General features: G+C 43.4%; 1 protein-coding gene across 1 annotated transcript in view; it reads left to right on the forward strand.

Moving 5' to 3' along the window:
* Positions 1 to 19,607, forward strand: part of LOC124184415 — an 88,953-nt gene extending 69,346 nt beyond the window's left edge. Inside the window, exon 4 of the mRNA XM_046574085.1 lies at positions 19,555 to 19,607. The gene's annotated coding sequence lies outside the window, so the exon portion shown is untranslated. The remainder of the gene's footprint in view (positions 1 to 19,554) is intronic.
* Positions 19,608 to 20,062: the final 455 nt, after the last annotated feature.

Here is a 20,062-nt window from a genome sequence, read left to right on the forward strand (position 1 = left end):
ATCCGCGCCTCGACGTGGATCTCTGAAAATAGTTACGTCTAACAAAGCCCTCGAATCCTTATCCGTATCTCCGAAGGGAAATTCCCGAGCCAGTCGGCTCGCCGAGGCTGCCGTGCAGGCACAGAGCCTGGACATTTTCCAAGATCCGAGATCCTGTCACCGCGAGTTTGTACCGCAGGAACTCCTTAACGCCGGGACATTTCTCATCCCGTCACTATACACGCCCGGCTTCGTACTCGAGGGTGCTGTACCGAAAGAATTGTAGATCCTGCACACCACACGTGTCCCCGTTCTCTCAAGGCTTCGATCCTCCGAGAAAATCGCACCCAGACGCGAATTTCGGATCGCGTATAATTCCTGGCATCGTCAAATTTTTCTCAACAATCAAATCGGGACAGATGAAATTTCTCGAGAATTACTCAGCGACGGCTGAGCAATGAATCAGCAAATTTAACCGCTCGTAGGCGAGGATGAGAATTAGGACGGTTGGTCCTTGAACCTTGTCCTGTACTCGATGAGATCGAGAGCTGCGGCGGCGGTTTACAGTCACCGTAAACCACGAGAGCTACGAGGCGGCTTATGCCGTTCGCGTTTCCTCCTCCAGGGAGCTAATGCGGCGATAAACATGCATCTGCGTAAAACAGATTTTGTTTTTTGGTGCTCCCGAGGAGCGCGTGGCTTTAACGGAAAAGCACGCACTGCGAGGGGAAAGAGGCGATCGAATCGCGCGAAAGGGCAAAAAGCGCAGGACCAGGGACAAAGGAGGCGAGCTTTTCGCGAGACTCGGTTCGGGTCACGTGGTTTTGATTGATACCAGGAGGCGGGTGGACCCACGGTTCGATTCAATCTAGCCGAGTCGCGGAAGTCGTCGAAGAAATCCGAGGATTTCCGACCGTGAAGACCGCGGGGATCGGATCCTACGACCGATTTCCTACCCCATTAGGCGACGAATGAAAACTCACCCCCGAACTTCTCTTTCTTCTTCTTCTTCTTCTCGGCTTCTTATTTCAACAACCCCGTCGTCAGGGAACCCCTTCGACTCCATGGGCTTCGGTGGCCTGCACTCGACAACCGTGTAATTTCTGGCATTGTTTTTGCTTCTCTTTTTTCGAAAATTAAACCCCCCGTCCCATCGTCGGCGAGAAAGTTTCCGAAGACGATCGGATGCTCGAAACAATTTCACTCGTTGTCAAACTCACTGCTAGGCAATGATTTCAGATTTTGTGGGGGATGAATTTGAGGGGGAAATATCTACGGCATTTGCGTCCATTGACTTGACCGCAGGTGTGAACCAATCCGCTGGTATCTTGCCAAAATTTCAATCGCGCTACACGCGTTACGGGCGATCCGAGTTTTTTTTACGGACAAACCATTCTTCTCGACGCAACACGCCAGCCTGAATGTTTGAGTCTTCATTGATTGCGTGAGTTTAATTTGGTATTAAAATGTCAATCAGCTCGTATTAACCACTTGATTTGACGTGAAATTTTGAATTAGATTTGCGCACGCGTTAAACTAGTATTAAGACTGAAAAATGCATGGAATACTCAGTGAAGAACGGATTTTTTGGATCGTTATTATCGGGATGATAATTCAAGCTCCATCGCCGTGTACAATCACGTTTCTCGTGACCAATAATTCGATATGCGGGAAATTAATTTTTTTCCCCACATTTCCCGCGGTCCAAAATCACCCTGGTAGTTTATTTGTGTGTGGAATCGAAGCGTGAGGCAAAGCATCGCGTGTCATTGCTGCTAATTTCCTTGGGGCGACGGAAGAGCAGCGCAGCGAGTGTAAAGATACGTTCACACGCGAAAGGCTTGAGGAGCGTAGAAAGACAATCTTCTAAAATATTTCGTAATTTCCGGTCTATTCCTCGTCACTGGTCTACGAGAAATGTGCATGAGTCGGAATACGTAAGAGTCAATCCTTTTAGCGAGACGTTGGCGTATTTTTACGAGGAAAAAACGGGATGGAAAAGATGTGGAAGAGGGAAAAAGGGGTATGGAACAGAAATGAAAATAACAAAAAGAAAAAAAGAATATTAAAAAAAAAAAACAAAGAACGGAGAAAAATATCGCACGCGACCCCAGCTCGCTATCCGCGCGCAAAGTAACAACTTTTGTGTTTTAATGGCTAGAGAAGGCTGGGTAGGCGATGAAACCAAGTCCGAGGCAGCAGCCGGTACTCACGCAAATTGCCAGAGATGCTCCGACTTCGATATTTCGACCACTCTTGCCGACGGGAATTACAGGCCCTTACAGCAAAGCCCGGAGCTATGCAATGCCGGGAAACTCCGGAAGTTGTATCACGGAAACGAGGAGAGAGTCTCCTCAGTTTGAATGCGGCATCAACGTGAGTTCAGAATCATGTTTTCAGCCTCTTTGCTCGCGGATGAAAACCTCCGGCATTTTTGTTACCGCCCGCAAAGTTCTTTGCGCGATGAAAAATTATTTTGCTTTTCTTTTTTTTTTTTCCACCTATTATCGCGTTCAAAATCTACCTGCGCACATTCGTAACCAACTGCCTTGAAAATATGTGAAATTGACTGAAATTTCCGTCCAACTTTGCGGCGGCTGTTTACTCGTCCGGAATGAAAATTGTTCGAGCTCATTTCTCCATCTACTTGTCGTCAAGCTCACGATTTACCCGCGTTGCGGAGGCAAACTTAATCTTGTGAAAATTTCTGTTCGTCTGCTTGGCTGGACGGTTCGATGCCGTGACAAGGGCGGTGGAACCTTAAGGGTAAAACATTCGCCCCGGTGGAGAAGAGTTTCTGCTGTACAGGGGAAGATCATCGAAAGCGGTTGCAGGATTTCCGCCTGCCGGGAAAATCAAATTTCACGACTCAATTTTTCAACGCAGTTTTTCCGCCAAACCGGAAACGGAGAAATAACGCAAGTAGGGAGAAACTTTTGAGGGTGCATGAAACACCGTAAGAACCGGCGGACAGAATCTTTTGCCCTGGGGGAATCGCTTCTCGATATTTGTCGACGGACAAAGTCTCTCCGACTGCGATCGAATATCGGACGAAAGGCGAATACATTTCATTCACGGTCGAGTTTTGCGATCATCCGTTAATCTTTTGCTTCTATACACGTGTATACGTAAAAATAATAGACTCTCAAACTATAATTTATTCAGTTTTACGTCCCTTTTCCATCACACAAGTAAACTTGGTCTGAAAACATTTTACAACAGACATTTCATTCATACTCGACCAGACTTTTAGCTAGGCTAAATTGAACTCGGAAAGCAACTAGTAACGAAAATCGATATTCAAACGTTATTAATTTTCGCTAGGCGCCTTCAATATTAAACCGCGAAGTTCGACGCGTTTTCAAGACAAACGTTCCGCTAGAAATTCATCCCGCAACCGATGCACCCCGGTTCGTTCGCTCGGCTTCAGGGGTTGTTAGGAATAAAGTATGTCGTCCGTAGACCCGAGACACGGGAAAAGGGATCGCGACGAAGTGACAGCGTCGCTCACCCAGCTCCTGCAGCTCCTCAGACTCTTTGCTTACACCTCGTAAACTTCCGGGGCGAACCCACATGCCGTTCCATAAAAGTTTAGTCTTTACTTTGTCGTAGTCTACGTCGTCTATTCGACGAACGTATATCTCCGAGCTCCGGATCCCCGTCCTCCGATTCCCGATCATGCTCGTTCTTCGCGTTATACCTGTATTCGGGTTTTCTCCACCCCCGAGACGTAATCCTCCCCATTCCCTATAACTCCCTCCGTTTTCCCTTCGCAGGGCTTTTTGCGTGTTTGAACAGCCGCGAGGGCGCTAGATTAGGCACGAATTAGGCGAGCTTTTTTTCTACCCCCACGCGAATCGAGACTGCACCCTGTGCAGCCGGCTCGTTAAAATTTCCATTTAATTTTACCCCCGCATTCGTGGCGACGAGGCGAAAGATGAGAACAAAAAGAAGAAGAAACAGCGCCCAAGCTAGCGATCGGCTGGCGGAGGTGTAAATTCGGCTATTACATGCAGAATTTTTATGAGCTGCATAAAAACGCGTGAAATTAAACGTGCTTTTTCAACCTTCTATCTTCCTTTTTCTCCCCCTCAGCTTCACCTCGTCTTATCATTTACCGAAGATAGTTTCTCCCCCGATTTACGGGGAAACCAGAAAGAGTTATTCCCCTCTTTTCTTCTCTTCTCTTTGAATAAATTGTCCGCACTCCAGAATTGCTGTCTCTTTTTCTCTTTTTCTCTTCTTCTCCTTCCGTTCTGTTACCATCCTTCAATTATTTCAATTCTGCTTCAGCCCCACTGCAGCCCATCCCAATATCCGTATACCATTAAAATCCTTTCGCGTTAAAGTTCGCCAGCACGAGTTTCAACCCCCCCGCAATTCTCAACCCGGTGTAAACTCGACGCAAAACTCATCCCTGGATGCTGTTGCCGCTGTTACTGCTGCTTCTTTTTTTCGACTCACCTGCAATTGCAGCGGCAGCCCTTCGCTGCCACTTTGCGAAATACCGCGTGAGCAGGGTGCAAAAATATTCACCGTCGGAAAAACGACGTCCGCAACTCTTGTTTACTTTCTTTTTTTCACTCTCCTTGCACTGATGAAAAAACCTTTCAGAGAATTACTATTGCTAGCGGTAAAACCAGGAATCAGCGTCGCATAATCCTGAAACAGAATAACTTAACTGGACCCGTTACGGTTTTATACCATTGTTTCTAAAATTATGCATCATTAGCATAGTCGGTCTGTGAGACATCGAAGTTGGATTAGTTTACACTCGTTATTTCCCATGTAACGTGTGTTTCGCTAAAGAGTAAGGTATGCCGTTGTTTTTAGTTTTGCTTTTTGTTTTTTTTTTTTTTACCGGGGAATTGCTGGCGCAAATGTTTGTCGTATCAAAGCTGACGTTATTACGTACTGAAATCCATTTCCCTGTAAGTTTCCGTCAACCTTATTTATATTCATCGCACTATTCACCATTTGAGAGAACGTGCTGATTATATTCGATGCGCGGAGGGGTGAAAAATTTTAGTACCGAAAAGGAAATTCCACGTTATCAGATATCATCTTATCCGGGTAACAGTACAAAGTTTCTCGCGGCAGTTTCAATCCAGCCGCGTGTAACAAATGGAATAACTTTCTCCCTCTATTCTGATTAACCAAAGAGAAAAGCTAGTCTGTGTGTGTTTGTATACCTGGACCTGTTATAACGGGGGGAGAAAAACATGAAGGGGTGGTTCTCGTTAGGAAGTAGGCAGTAAGTGCTACGGGGAGTGGGGCGCAATAAAGAGGAGGGGGGAACTGACCCGCGAACCAATCGGACTTTTCTCGAGTTCCAATAACGTCCGGGAATCCAGTCCGCGGCCGTCTGCGGGTTTTAATTATTTTTATTGTGCTTTTTGTCGATACGTGAACGCGGATCTCGGGGGGTGGGGAGGGGGTGGAGGAGGAGGATGGGGAATTATTATTTATGTTCCCGCTGCTTTTCCGTTCCTCTCTGCGGCACCGGCAGCGGTAGAGTTCCGAGGTCAGGTTATATTTCGCGAGATTAATATCTCATTAACCGCCGGCCAGCGGTCAGCTGCTTGTGAAAGCTCTGCAGAGCTGCGAGTGAAAACCAGGGTCGGTATATGAATTATCAACGATCGGTTGGTTTTACGAGAAAAAAGAAAGAAAACAAATAAAACACGTTCCCCTTGCACCTTCGCCATTCGTCAAAAGTGCCCGTTAATTGTTGATAAACAAAATTATCCGCGAGAGTGACGAGCCACCGACGGCATCCCGATGGCCACGTCCAAGCCCACCATTCTCCTCTCGTCCACTCATTTATCATCATACGGTGTAACCTCGTTTCAAGGGCGTAATTAATTTTGGTCAGTATAATTAAACCCTCTCTCTCCGTCTCGCTCGCTCTCTCACGTGCGATTTCTAACGCTATACCGAATTCCCTCGACCGATCCTTTGCGCCCGGCGATAACAATTCAATCAAAATCTTCATTAAATGTACCTCATTATTAACAGCGTTAATTGTTTTACGGATTTTATACACGCGTGGAGTTCGCACCATCGGTTTACTTCGTCTTCATGTCGTTACAACATTTTTGGTAACACGCAATTTTCAGGATATATAAGGCACGTAGTTTGAACAAACGTGTCTAATAATACGAACAAAAATATTAATCAAGTCGAATCTCTTTGAAAATATGTTTTTCTTAATACGGGAAACAATTTAATAGCCACCAAAAATCAACATAATACAAGTTATGGAATTTTTGACTGAAGTTAATTACGTTGATTCAAAATGGAAATATGAGTAAAAAATTGATAAGCAATAATGTTATGGCATTCGCAAAATCCCACGATGTAAAACGAGTTATGAATCTGCTGAATTTACGAACACTTGCCTAGGATTTTTTTTCTTCGAATTTATCATTTATATAATTATTCACAAAGTCAAGAAAGAATTTTGCATATAAAAATAAATCTGACTTGGTTATCATTAAACTTCGGTGTCCCATTTCAAGACTGAATTTGGTAATGATTTTACATTCATTTCAAGAAAATTTTCAAGTCAGCAACAAGCCAGACACATTTAGCTGATTTTGTTTCATTTCTGCGCATCGAGGCGCAAAAGTTGGAGGAATTATTTAAGAAAAAGCTTATTGCACGGTAGTTCCAAAAAAGAGGCCGGGGGTGAAAACAGCTGTGAGAATATGTTTCAGTCGTCGATCACTTTGCGTCGACATGTAGACGTATTTAAGGTCGTGGTAGTTGGCAGGCACACGGGGAAAATTTGAAATTCCATCAGAGCTCTGCCGTTCGACGACGACTGACGTCGAGTACCAAGTTTAGGTGTTAGGTGTTACTAAAGACTTACCCGATTAGTTCCGCAACTTCGACTTTCCCGTTATTAGCTATATGTACCAGAGTCTCGACAGCATTAACAAACTGACAGAGCGTCGCGTCAAAGCTTTCGACGATCGTTTTGCAAAACGTTTATATATATATACATATGTGTTATTTGAATGCGCGTGGGTTCAGCGAACGGAAAATAGCAGCAAGAAAACATCAAGCTAGGCGCAAGAACGACAAGGAGATATTTTTCGTTTCTAATTCACCCTCTTTTATTTCTTCTTTCGTTCCTGGGTGTATCGTTTCGCTTGAAAGAGTAATAAATCCAGTCACGGTTCTATCTGCTTATTTATTTCTCCGTCGTTTTTCTTGATTTTCTTTCCTTATTTCTCTCCGACGTACCCGGGAAACCAGAGAAAGCGAGACAGAGACACAGAGAGAGAGAGAGAGAGAGAGAGAGGAGAGAGGAGAAAACGAAAGCTACTGTCTCAGCCTCCGAATTAATATGTATCCGAGTGGCAAGATCCTTTTCCTTTTTCCTACCGGCCGATGTTACACGGACACGAAGCGACTTAATTCGGAGAGTAAACTGCTGCGGGACACCCGATCTTTCTAATTGACCTTACAAAAATGACAGGCCAAGAGTTACATACCTGTCCGATTTATACCCGTGGACTTACTTTTACATTTCACCCATGCAGAATTCGATCCCTAACAGAATGAAAACAGGTATACCTTCACTTTCGAATTAAATCTGCGTAAGCTTTCGTAAGCTGCGAAATATTGTTTCCAACTTTGAAGTCGACGATAAGTATTATGTATTTATCTACGTTTAAAATTCGAGAAAGAGTCGAAGAGTGACCGCATGGCGGTGTTGCAGAAATAATGATGGTAACAAAACTAACAGCGATAGCAATGGCAATGGCAATGTGTAACAGCATTGTCGAACATTATGAGATGATGGCTGGGGAGAAACATCGGAGGACCAAATATTACGATCCGGACGTCGAATCTCCATGGCAACGGAACGGGGAGTAAATTGTGCGAGGATCTGCTCGCCTAATCGCTCGATACACTGGATCGACTGGGACCCGCAGATATAAATTTTGAATCAGATTCGCACGGATGGATAATCGCGGTACACAAACCGCGAGTAGCGAAGGCTTTGAGCGCAGTCGCGATCTTCTCGATTTTGAAAGCTTCTTTGTTGAATGCAAACGTTTCTATGCGCCCGTTCAACTCATTGAAGCAAAATTGTAAACCGACAATTTTCGTTCCGTTTCATCTCGCTTGACTTTGACGTCATCTCCGAATAAATGCATTTTATTGTACAAGTCGACGAATGACTTTTTGAAATTATCTTATTGCCGTTATCATTCTTGGCCGATACTCGCGACAGCGTAATCATTATTTCGGGTCGCATGAGGAGACTGACAGTGACGGGCCAGACCTTGAGCCCAAAAAATATTGTCTAAAATAAGACTCGATGGTGGAGAGTAAAGCTGAGCGAATAAATCAGAGGGTCAATCGCGAAAGCAGCCCAGCAAGAAGTAAATAAGTAAGTGGATAAATGAATAAAACAAAAGTACAGACGTTTGAAACATTTCAAGATATATACTTCCAATGATTGTTTATCCATATTAGTTTATGACCGAATTAAGTTCACGTAATTAAGCCCGGGACTTTATAGTCGGTTCGTGAAAATCCCGGCAAAGATTCTGAGGGGAACGTTTTTTGCGCGTAAGCAAGTTCGACGATTAATCCTGTTGTTTGAAATTGTTTTGAAAGCAGCACCGCGGTTTTGAGCCATTCCTGAAATTTCGGTCGTGCATTGACGTGGAATACCCGCGTTCAGGATAACCGGTCGTTGTCATCGATGACACGTTTAGCATATATAACCCACTCAGCATCGCTTAAGCTTTTGATTAACCGAATATCCGATCGCCGGAATCGCGAGGCTGAAGTTACAACTTTACTCCGATGACTGCGCGGCAGGGTAAATTTAACGAACGTTTATTTCTTAAAATATATTTTTTTTCCGCTGCATTTTACTAAATGCGTTACACATTGTGTATCCACGTATTGTAATGATTCTGTTTCAAGCACGGTCAGAAGTCAGTTTTGTTGTACTCGTAAATTTGCATACTTTTTTCTCCTCACCTCAAACCGAACTCTCCAGAGTTGGAATATTTTTTACTCAAACTTTGTACACCGGCCTGCACCGAAGTCGAATATTGAATTATTCATCAGCCCAAGATGCCATATTAATACAGTTCGTTAAGCGCAGTGAGGTATATGCATCCATATATGGATGTACGTGTGTATAGATGTGTGTATATCATTAAATTGGAATCGATTAACTAATATCTTGACATATACGAAGATTCTAATTCAGCTTTCACGTCTTAGACCGCAAGCTCTATTCGATTTCATGGATTTACTAATTTTTCCATCGTTTTTATCGTCTTTTTTTTTGTTGCAAACGATAATCTCCGGCACTCGCTCACCCTTTTTCCTCTCATCCTCTCCGCCAATATATGCGAATGTCAGAGCTCGGCGTGGCAGCAGGAAGGGGAGATTTTAGAGCGCCTAATTTATTACCTTCTGTCACCTGTCGCTTGAACTGACAAGTAAATATTTTCAATCGGACAAAAACCGGGGGAGGTCGAGGAAAAAAGTACAGTTCGGAAAGAGCGAGAGGGATAGACGAGTGAATGGGAAAACGCGAGAGGGAGAAAAACTGAAAAAGACTGATTGTCGGAGAAATTGGGTAACGAATGATCGAGCCGTGTGTTACCAAGTAAAAGAGGAGAAAAAAAGGGAGAAAACACAAACAGATGAAGAAACAATAAAAAAGAGGCGGCGGGGGGTGGAAGCAACTCGCATGAAAAACTTGTTAACGATGGCGGGCGAACTTGATCCTGTGAAAATATTATAGCTGGCAACAAAGTTTGCAAGAAGAAATTACACACTTGCAATAACCGTTGTTGGCGATAAAAATTCATGTGCCTGATATGTGTTATCCATATATGTGTACATACTGTAAATAATAAACCCATACAATAGACTGCGAAGCTGTATTTTCGGCGAAGGGAAACTCCGGCTACTCACGCCGCGAATTCTGCCAAACCGCGTTAGATTCGCGAAGCGGGGATATCTTGCGATATTCCGTGCACGAACCGAACGGTAAAAAATGACAGCTGCTACAGATCTCAATGATTCTCTCGGAGATTCCTACACAATACTCAATCACTCTTTTGCCTCGAGACCGCAGAAAGTATAGGTATATACCTATATTGCAAATCCGTTGCCCGAGAGCGCGGAACAGATGACGTGTGTCTGTCTGCCTCATGTCGGCGCGATTATCGTTATTGCAAAATTTTGGATTTTGAAAACAATGTTATTTTGGTTGAAAATTCGATGAAAAGCTCTTTGCTGCAACGTCTGCTCGTATAATGCAGTAACGTTTGACGAATACTCGAACGTATTTCATCACTCCAAGTCCCCTCTGGTCGAAAGAAACATTTTTTTTATCACAAAACCTTTGTGTTCTTGATTCCAGGTTGAATTTTCATAATTTTTGCACATCTTTTTCGCACCTGCTAAAATGTAGGGGAATTATTTTCAACAGGTATGCGACTCCACCGTGCGAATCATGAAATATCGAAGAAATTCGTAGAGCGACGGTACTATTTTCTGTATAATTAATTTCCGCTTCATGTATACATAATATTGGATCGGCATTCCCATCGGAAATGGGAATTTATTAATTAACGTTGAAATTTTTGCAAGTCGGTTTTAATTGCACCCTGCAATACTTACACGGTTCCGCGTCCAGACGAGCACTACTAACTATATGTGACCGATAAGTGAATTCTAACCGAAGGGTTGCATAATTGCGGTCGTTGAAATAATAACGATGTATATCGCGCAGCACCGCTGTCCGTAATGTGCAGCAATACCGATCGCTTGCCATTGATACCCGATTTAATTGCCAATCTTCTCATTAGCTCGTGGATTTCTACAAATTGCATTGCCACGCAGCGTCGTAACCGTAATTAAGAGTCGTGAAAACGACAACGAGAAAAAGAATTTACAGATATATCTGGCCAAGGCCTGCACGCCTAATAAAATAAGAAATTTGGTGAATCCGAGCGCATATTAGTAACGTAAAGATTAATTCGATTAACTGAACACCCACTTAATTTTCTGCCTCAACATCGTGCAATTTATTCGACGAGGTGTATCTAAGCTGCAGGAGGGGATTTCTCGCAGCCTGTACAAAATCGTCAAGGGACATTCGGACTGTCGTCAAGAATTCTGACCTGGGGGGGGGGGGGGGAGAGGGGGGATGAGAAAAAAATGTTTCATTGGTCGCAGGCGGCGGGGGTTCGTATATCGGTGGTGTAATCGGGCATGAGCCTGGCTGTCAGAGGCAGAGAACGTCTCCTAGGAAGGAGAGGAGAAAAAAAAAAAAAAAAAAAAATGGAAAAAAGAAAAAAGTTGGGAGAAAAATAGGGGGTAAAAGGATAAGTTGCGAGATCGTAAGACTACTCGAGCGGCGTCGGCGTCGGATTTTCCGGATGGCGGTCGGCCTCTGTTGCTGACTTAAGGAATACGGGTCACCGAGCAACCGCTGCCGCCTACCTTGATATACTCGAAACGATAACCGCACTTCGTGCTACGGCGTTGTGATATTTTTCGCAAACCCCGCGACTCGCAGTGTTCTGAAAATCCCGGGATTTTACTCGGGGTTGACTCCATCAACCCCTAATTCATCCCCAATTCTCGCCGTTGTTGTACAACCTTGTTGTTTCGAACTTTGATCACACTGAGAAAACTTTCATTTGTTACAGTAACAAGAAAATTTCAGTAAAATAGGTGTCGTTAGAAAAACTGTTTGAATATTGTTGGAATTAGGAAAAACGAGGTACGCCTAACTATTTTGCGCTATCGCCGATCCTTTTTTGGTAATTGCAACGCAAAATCAGTTTGCGAGGTTTACTCTACTTTTTTTATTTAAACAAGGCTTTAACGTCAATTTATTCTTGCACGAGCGTTAAATTTTCGCAACAGTTGCAAGAAAATATAGCAACAGTGATCGTAACGAGAGAGAATAGTAACGGATACTAGATTTTCTCGTAACAGCTAGAAAACTAATTTTCATTTTTTACCTAGAACTGTATTTTTCGATTGTAGTAAAAAGTGAAAATAGTTCAGTACTGAACGGTAACCGGAACTAAAAGTTTCTCTCAGTTCATGACTCTGGCGATCGGATCCCATTAGCGAGTTAATCGCGATTCAAAACGATCGTTCGTCGTTATTACCGTCGCTGTCGTTACCGTAGTTGTTGTTGTTCTTGTTGTTGTTAATAATATTATTATTATTATTATTATTATTATTCCAAGTGACCTCACCTATAAATATAAGATCCCCGGCTGATCATCGTGACGCAGCGGGGTGAAATAAGCGAACGTAAAACGTGAAATATTTGATGGAAATAGGGCGACAGGTGGACCTGAAGTGTACGTCTTTCACGATCCTTAATTATCCGTCAGTTACATACATTTAACGACGAACCGCGGTGGTTATATTTGGACCGGAAAGTATGACGTTTGAGAATTATCTGACCGTACGGCCAGATCAACTCGACCTCGAACTTTCGGATGGGTGGCGAAATATTTGAAGGAAATGAATTTGAATTTGAGACACCTGATATTCTCGAAATCTCTATAGCAGTTGACGGTGTTTGAAGTTTTATAATTATGCTTGAAAAAAATCTACAGCCGCTTGACTTGAGTTCGGGAAGCGGTCACTAGAGATGGGAATGTGAGAAAGTTGATCCAATTCATCTATTAGACGTTTCTATATCTTTTGACAAACCATTGTACATCGTTTTATTGCAGGGATTCCCAAGCAAAAAATCTTGCAAGTAGTTATGATTAATTATCCAAACTTTGGACAAAAAAAATTACTAACTGGTAAATGAGTCTGCGATGGCAATTTTAATTTTTTTTTTTCCCGAACAAAATAAGCCGTAAATGATTTATATCAAACCAACAGTGTGGAAAAATCCTTAGGACGAATATTATTTTATTTTTTTTTCTTAACGTGAAACAAACTCCGGTTGAGAAATGAATCTTGTTTGGAGGACGTTGATTTTTCGGAAGTCACTTCACTCGACTGGATAGATTTTATTGTTTCTTATTACATTCGTATCGGATTGTATTACGTCATAACGTCAAAAGAAGTTACAAATGTGCCGAAGAAACTAAATTTACACTGTCGATAAATATGCGATTAAATCGATATACTTTATTTAAACAAAAATTCAGTACTTGCGAAATGATGCCACGAATTTCGCCAATCGTTTCCTCCCGTCAATTTCGACTCGTTTGTTCTAAATTTGTAAGAAAATTATCACTTTATTTTGTTCGTTTACTATGATATTCTAGATTGTTCGTTCTATCGGACGTTCGTTGAATTATGAATTTAAAACTAATTTAAGAATCGGAGGATTTCCATTTACATACGACTGCAATAAAACATCGAAACTGCAGCGAAATCAAATTTTTGGGACCTGATCGGTGACCGATGATTGTTGAACCGGCCCACAAACATTACTGTCGAAACAAAGAAGCCATTAAGAAAAAATCCAACATTCGTCAAACATTTGAAAAACAAATGTTAAAAAAAGAACGAAATCAACGGATAGAAAAAATGTATTATAAATTTTCGAACGAGTTTGTTTTTTTCGTTTTCTTTTTTGCATAACCAGTTCGCTGCAAATCCTGAGAATATATTTCAAGGAATAATTAACACGGAGAACCGGCGTCGTCTTATCGGTCCCGTTAATATCAGGGAAAAAAGAATCCGCGGTACGGTCAAATTTCAAATACGGTAATGGAGAAAATGAGGAATGAGAGAAATAATGGCTGCGAACGATTCCTCGCAAAAGACATCCCACATTATGCCGACATGCACCGAGGCCCGTCTTTCACTCGGTTAAAACACACGTACACGTATTGATATACGTATATACGTACATACACACATACATATTTATGTATAGACGGAGTAACTAGTTACGACCGGTATAAAGGCGTTCCTGAATCATAAGAGGGGGGGTGGTCGGAAGGGAGGAAGGACCGCTGCAGGGTTGTAATAAGAAGCGGTATCTCTTCTTCGCATGATTAAGCCTGGCGGTAGTAAATCATCAATTATATTCTCGTTAGGGTAAGTATGGCGGAGGAGAGGAGGACACCTCCTTACATTTGGTATACCGAATTCGAGTTCGTCCGTGCGGAAAGATATCCTTGGATTTTTTCTCCTTGCCTTCGTTTTTTGTTGTCGTTGTGTTTTTTTTTTTTTTTTTCTTTTGTGTTTGCTCGCTCCCGCGAAATTTGGCTTTATAATGAGATAATGTCCCGAGCCGCACCTGTCCCTCGGCCCTGATTGACTTCGTGAGACTGTAATCGCGACTTTCGTTTTCCACCCTCCCGCGAAGGGTGTAAAAAAAAAGGTGGAAAAAGGATACTTGAGGGAAAGTCGAGGTAAGCTCGGGAAAGCGGATGATACAAACCGAACGCCGTCTTTCGCCTCGAATTTACTCGGGTCAGGTTCCGCAACACGCAGCTTCCACCGAAGGGACTCGCGTAATGGATACGAAGCAGGTTTACCGGGGTAATTATTCAAACAAAGTTAACCCGCTTCGACGTCCAACTGTATATTACGTTTGTCCAACGGCTGTTTGCCTTCACCACCCGCACCTTCCGACACACCGCGTGTCGGGGTTAAGGCATCCCTCAAACTGGACCCTGACCAATGTCGTCTTTGGAGGGTAGCTGGTACGGAATTGATGTTGTTACTGTCACGGTGAGAAGAAAACATCGTGAAAAGGAGGGTAAGGACAGTCTCAGATTTTGCGGACGTCGTCCTTTGATAACGGGTTCGGTTTCAGCTTTGGCAAGGGATGGAGCAATTTTTGCGGTGACAATTTGTTTCTTTCCAAAACGCCGTGACGCTACTTCAGGCGAAGCTTGATTCGAATGGGATGAAAAAATCTTTTGGCCAGGATTATCGAGTCGAATACGGTGCAGGCATTCAGTATTCACCTGACAGGACGCGCCTCATGCGGAAGGACGAGAGGCTGGCGGGTCGTACGTGGCGGATCCCTGGCGTAATATCGTAATCCTGATAAGGGTTCGCGTGTCCTTTGCATCCGGCATCGCCCCGCGAGAGCGTATCGTAACGGCTGGGTAAGCTATCGGAAGTATCCGAAATTTCGAAGTGCCGTCTTGGGTGTCGGGCAGCGGCGTGTTAAACCCGCTTATAATCCGGAAATCTCGATGCTCATTGATTTGCGCAGCTGCGGGAATTTCGATTCGAGGGTAAAAGGCGACGCGGAAAACGGAAAATGAAGAACAAGGTGCTGCAGCGGATCGTTCCTGCGTTCGTTCGTTCGTTCCGGGTTCAGGTGTACTTAAAATTCGAAGTGAATGCAAATTTCATTAAGATTTTAGTTGCAAATCTTGAAGCCCCGTAAACACCGGGGCGCTTAACCTTTCGGAATATCAAAACAGCTTTTTAATTGCCTGGAATAAAGTCTCTAGCGAAGGTGTGCCGCGGGATTTTCTTCAAGAGGGTGGAAAACCGGAGATGGAGGTGGAGAGGGAATCGGAGCGAGAGAGGGAGAGAGAGACGAGGAAACTGAGATATACGAGCGATAAATAAACGTCGAGGCGCACCAGCCGCCCGGTTTTAATAAATAACGAATTGATACATCGTAATTAGTAATGCGTCATTCGCTCTCTCTCTTTCTCTCTCTCTCTCTCTCGCTCTTGAGCTTGAGCTTCGGCTTGAGCTTGACAAATTTCCACCTGAAGGCTCTTCCTCGGATTTTACAGGCTCCCGAAGAAGGTCCTGCAGAGGGTCTTAAGGTCGGGTTATTGCATAAATTATTACCTCGACGGTTTGCACAGATAACAACACAGCTTGATTTCCAAGACACGTAAATTGCACGTATATATGGGGCGTTCCATCTCAACGCCGTTAAGTGAAATAAAACGCTCCGTTTCAAAGCTTCGAAAAACCGCGACTCGAACGATTAGCTTAGAAATTTGATGCCGTTTTCCTAAAAATAAAATAGCCAAAAACTTCAGGGGGATTGGAATTATTTGTCACATTTTTGTATTTATTAAGATATATTCGAGGCTGATACGGATATGTTCACTCGATGAATAGTCAATCTGCTGCCATCTCGTAACGAAATGAAACCAGTCTAAAGTGAAACGCTCACTTTGTATCACGGACTGCTGATTTTCATGAGAAGATGCTTTCCTCGGGAATCTATACATAGTTCTTCAAAGCACGAAACATCACCCACGTTTGAGTTTTAAATGAAATTCTTTGAACCGGCGTGACAGAAATAGCGACAATTCATCGCAAAGACCCGTCACTTTCACGACGAAGTTGGGATGATCGCTCAAATTCTTGTCTCCGAGGGTAAAAGGCAATAATAAAAATTTTCAAATTGACTCTCATCGCGTTTTCCTCCGGCTTCCCGCACCTGTATTATTCGCGCTTTTCATGTCGCCCACAACCCGTGTTACAGAGACACGTGAAAAACATCAAGAAACGTCGGTTTGACTTGTGAGCTGAGGGATGGAATTCTGTAGCCGGGCTCGAGTCACGCACTCGAATTCGCCCGCAGGATCTTAGGAGAATGAGAAAGTAGCGGAGGACCTTTTGCACTCTCGGAATACTCGAGAATCGAAATTTCCCAACGCCAGGAAGAGAAATCGTGGGGAGAAATTCCGCTCCTCGGGATTATTTTTCATCAAAAAGTCGTATTTTGACCGGGAATATCCGACGGAGATGCCGACCGTCGTTGCGCGAAGTCGTTCCTCTCGTTGAACCACTTCGTCATCGCTCTTCTCGCAAACTTACAGGGGTCTGTGTGTCTAATCCGGCGTAATCCGGTCAGCGAATAAAGCTCCGGTCCTCGTCCTTTCGTTGAAGGGTGTGCAAATCGTAGGGTAAATAGGGCGCGTCTCACGTGCCATGGAGAATCCTCTTTCGCGTACGCCCGAGGGCCTCTTCGATATTTCGCGGTGTCGATGAAACCCTCGCGACGAGAGAAATACTTTTGACAAACGGTTTGATCCCACTCGGTAGATTTGCTCCAACGGCACCGGCCCAACTCCCTAATCCTCTTGTAAGCACACCGTGAAACGTTGCTCGCTTTGTTGCCAGTCAAACTCTTGTACAGCCGGCAGACTGACCCCGGTAAGCCAGCTTTGTTATCAAGAAGAAGAAGAAGAAGAAGAGAAAAGAAAAGATGAGATAAATTCCTTGCAGAATCCTCGCGAAATAAGTCTTCTGATTATCGTTAAAGGCAAATTTCGAAACCGACAACTTTAGGCACAGCCTTAAATTCTTATTATTATTATTATTATTTTACTTACTCTTCTATGCCGGAAATAAACGAGGTTATCGTAACGAAAGATGGGGGGAAAAATCACTATTTTCTTAATTTTATAATGATTTTGAAGAAACTAAAACTTTGAAAGATGAGTGTCTTTTTCTTTGTTACGGTTTACTGAATTTCAGGCAATTCCAAAATCGCGAAATAACGATTTTTCCGCAGGATGAATCGTTACGATGACGTTACTAACTTCAGTATGATGGAAATGAAGCCTGATCTCTAAGACTGTCACTGAATTGAAACATCTGCTTATTGAGAATCGATCGCTTAAAGGTCGTGCTTAAAAATTTTGTTCAAGTGAGTTTCGAACATCGCTGAGAGAAAAAAAGCTTCATTCATACCGGGATTAGAGAAAACTCGATCATTTTAAACATATTAAACGAATGTCATGGTTGGACTAATTTATTCTACGCAACAGTTGAATAGATAATTAATTTTCTCACATCTTTCATGACTGATATCATTTTACTGATATTGTCAAATCGTTTCGTACAACAATGTCTGTGACAAATATATTCGAACGTTTTTTTTTTCTTTTTTTTTCTTTCCCTTTTATTCCAACCGAGTCCCGTCGTCCCGCGCTTCCCAGGATATAATCCTGCGGAGGATGCGGGCCTCTCGAAAGAGAGCATCGCGTCCTCTCGGCGGGCATCAAGTGGGCGCGGGGTTCGTGCGTGCTTGCAGCTTAGTCAGGACTATGTTAATCACGAGGGGAGGGAAAGGCGGCGACGCATCCTGCAGCCCTGCAGCTTCTCCCGCCTCTCGAAAGACGTCGACGCGGTGATACGCGACCGATATTGAATTACGAGACCAGCGTGAGTCACCGCAAGCTTTCGACAAAGACTCCGGCCCTCTTCAGCCACGGCTCTCCGCTTATCTCCTCTCCTCTCCTTCATCGCCCTGGACCCCATCCGCGGCGAATTCTCTCTTGTACACGCGACGAGCCAGCCCTCGACTTCCTTTATCCACGTCGCGATTCTCCCGCCAAATTTCACCACGATACTCGCAGCTTTCGATCACACTTGCGGGGACAAATTGGATTTTTCTTTTCAGACTCATCGTTAATACAGCCGGAGAAAGCATTCCTGGTGAATTTATAAGACGCCAAAAGTGCCGAAGGAAATGTTTCTTTAATTCAAAAAACTTGCTCAAAAGCGATCGGAAGAATAAATCGAATTATTTGGTTCGTTTGAATTGACGAATAAATTTTTTTCGCCGCACTTGGCTAATTCAATAAACTTCGTAGTTTTTTTTTATGAGTCAGTGTTCTCGCGCAGCGAAGCGAATGAAGGGTCAGGCTTTATTTATTCATAACAATCAGCATCGTCGTCATCTTCGGAAATTATCGTAAATCATCTCGCGAATATGTTTGAACACTTGGAACTAAATGTTGCTCGATTCTGCTGTAAAGCTTCCAATTTTTTCATCAGACATTCAAAAGTCCTGTTATACTGGAAGGATGAATTTGTGGTTATACCTAACGCTGAATCGAAGTGTTCCATGACACGGACAAAGAGACCGTCTCGAGTCTAGCGACATGCAAAGGATGAACCCGGAACTTCGTAGAGTTGTGGAACGGAGAACGTAACATAGAACCTATTCGAATCGATACACCCGGCACAGACTGGTAGACGCCATCCAGATGGAACTAGTAACTGGAAACTGGATGGTCAAGATTAGGACGAAAAAGCGAAACTTGCCGCGGCATTGAAAGGCGACATTTCATTATTTCAGCCGATTAATCAAATTTTTCTCCTTCTCCAGATACGGTCAAAAAGCACTCCGATACCGTGAAAAAATTCCCAAGCCTGTAATACTCAACAGACCAGAGAATGAAAATATATATACATATGTATGAGGCATTCCACCCGAAGCCAACCTGTGTATGTCTGACCCACACCATCGACGTTTATTGTTATTTTGTTGAATTTTTAAGTATTGGATTAGTTTGGATCGGATTGGATTCGCCAAATTGAATATAAATTGAAAGAAAGATGATTTTATTTTTTTTTGAAAGAGAAACAAAAAAAAAAAAAATACCCCGTCGGTGAGCGTCAGACGTGGAATGCCTCGTATATACCTGCGTGCACGAAAAGGCGATCTAATCTAAAATCTGACGTTGTTCAGGAAGTCGGGATGCTGTGAAAGACGATTGAGAGGGAGGATTTTTTTCATACATGGTATACGTATACATATACTCGAAGCATGTATATATAACGGTCGATAAATTTGCGTTACAGCGTTGCTGACAGCAGGTGGTAAAAAGCTGCTGTACAAGTATATCCTCGGAGAGAAAAAAAAAAGGGAAAAAATCGCGGCTGCGAAACGACGTAGCTAAAAGTCCTGATCGATTATATATAACGTAAGAGATCGCGTCGAGTTTCAAGATCGCGGTTGGCCGGAAAGAGGGGAACGAGAATCGACACACGTTGGTGGATGTACAACGACGAGTGTGGAAAAAAAAAAAAACACCATGAAAGTCCATGGGATACGTCGACGAAGAACAAGACACCCTTATGACAAAGCCAAACCGTTGACAATGGTGGTCATATATTTTTTGCCACAAACCCGTGGCAATGGCGAACATGGAATGGGCGGTCGACTTCACCCCACAATAAACTTCGCAAACAGACCGCTGGACCGATGATCGTTTGTCATAATTAGCGAGAGGTACGAACGACGCGCGATGTCGCGCAATTTATTTCTCATTGCTGCCGTGCAGTTTCTGCCACTCTACGGTACAGACGA

This window comes from Neodiprion fabricii, chromosome 6 (genome assembly GCF_021155785.1).
Source record: "Neodiprion fabricii isolate iyNeoFabr1 chromosome 6, iyNeoFabr1.1, whole genome shotgun sequence".
NCBI lineage: Eukaryota > Metazoa > Arthropoda > Insecta > Hymenoptera > Diprionidae > Neodiprion > Neodiprion fabricii.